Source organism: Hipposideros armiger, unplaced genomic scaffold (genome assembly GCF_001890085.2).
Source record: "Hipposideros armiger isolate ML-2016 unplaced genomic scaffold, ASM189008v1 scaffold_466, whole genome shotgun sequence".
Classification (NCBI taxonomy): Eukaryota; Metazoa; Chordata; class Mammalia; order Chiroptera; family Hipposideridae; genus Hipposideros; species Hipposideros armiger.
In genome coordinates this window covers 19,620-20,964 of record NW_017731816.1, presented here as the reverse complement: position 1 = coordinate 20,964, position 1,345 = coordinate 19,620, and positions in this window count along the sequence as shown.

Genomic DNA, 1,345 nt, shown 5'->3' with positions numbered 1-1,345 from the left:
CACAATGATAATACCAACATGGGCCAGTGAAGTGACGTCCTCCACAACTAGACTGAAGAACAAAAGGACAGCAACTTGTCTGTTCCCCTTCCCTGATTACCTGACACTGTTCCCTTACCCAATTCCCCAATAAAAAAACAAACGAACAAAAACAAAAACGAAAAGAAATTGAGTATTTCTAGTATCTCAGAACCCTTCCCACCTTCTTATCATTATCCTTTCCTTTCCACCCAGAGGTAACTACTATCTTGATGTTAATGGTAATCATTTCCTTGCTTTTTTTCTTTTACTACCTAGGAGTGCATTACTAATACTGTAGTTTAGTTTTGCTTGTTTTTTTGAACTTTATGTACTCTTGTGTCTGATTTCCTTTGCATATTATTTTTATGAGATTCATCCATGATTTTCATTGTTTTCCCGATAGTTCATTTTCTTACATATTCGTTACCACTGTTTTTATATGTCCCACAATATTAAGACATGCATCTTAAATATTGGCTCTCCAATTACCTTATCTTCAGTTTAATTAACATGGAAAACATCATAAAAAGAAATTCCACCATTGATTTTGCTGGTGGTGACCCCCATTGTAATGCCACAATTCATGGGCAGCAGAATCTGACCCTTTGTTGGGAAGTGACCTCCAGTGTGTCTTTGCTTGCTGGCTTGCAATAAAGTTCCTTCTCATAAAATCATCTTAGAGTTGTCTTTTGGCAGGCAGCTACTGAGTAACTGGACCCAGTTTGGTCAGTAACAGCTGCACCATCTTAGTCTCTGACTCACTGCCAAGATTTCAGGATCATTGAGGACAATTTCAATCATGCTGCAGACTAAGCAACTAAGGGAGCAAATAGCAGGGGTTCTAATTTGACTTTTATTCACAGAAAAAATATAGAAAAGAGAGTCAGACCTATGGTCATACAATTATAATTTTAAAAGAGAAGATTAAGAGTTTATAAGGAAAGGAATGGAATCTGCTTCTCCCAAAGGCCACAAAGCCTGTAATAAACAGCACTAGTGGGAAATTTGTCCTTACTCTGAACAAAGATTTTTCTTGAAAGGATAAATACTCATGTTGACCTCAGAATTCAATCAATACTTTTATGGATGTGGGCTGAAACTACAACTCAGAATCTGTTTAGGACATCTGGGTACATCACAATATCATTTCTGCATCTTTATCCCTCCTGATTATTCTAGGCCTTGTATCTTCTGCTTACTAGATGGGCTGGGCAGACTTGTTGGTAGACGCAGATGCTTCTTCCTCTAAGCTCTGATGGGGAGGATTTTCCAGATTTGTGAATCTCTCTTAACTTATTTAATGTTGTGGTGATTTTGAAATATG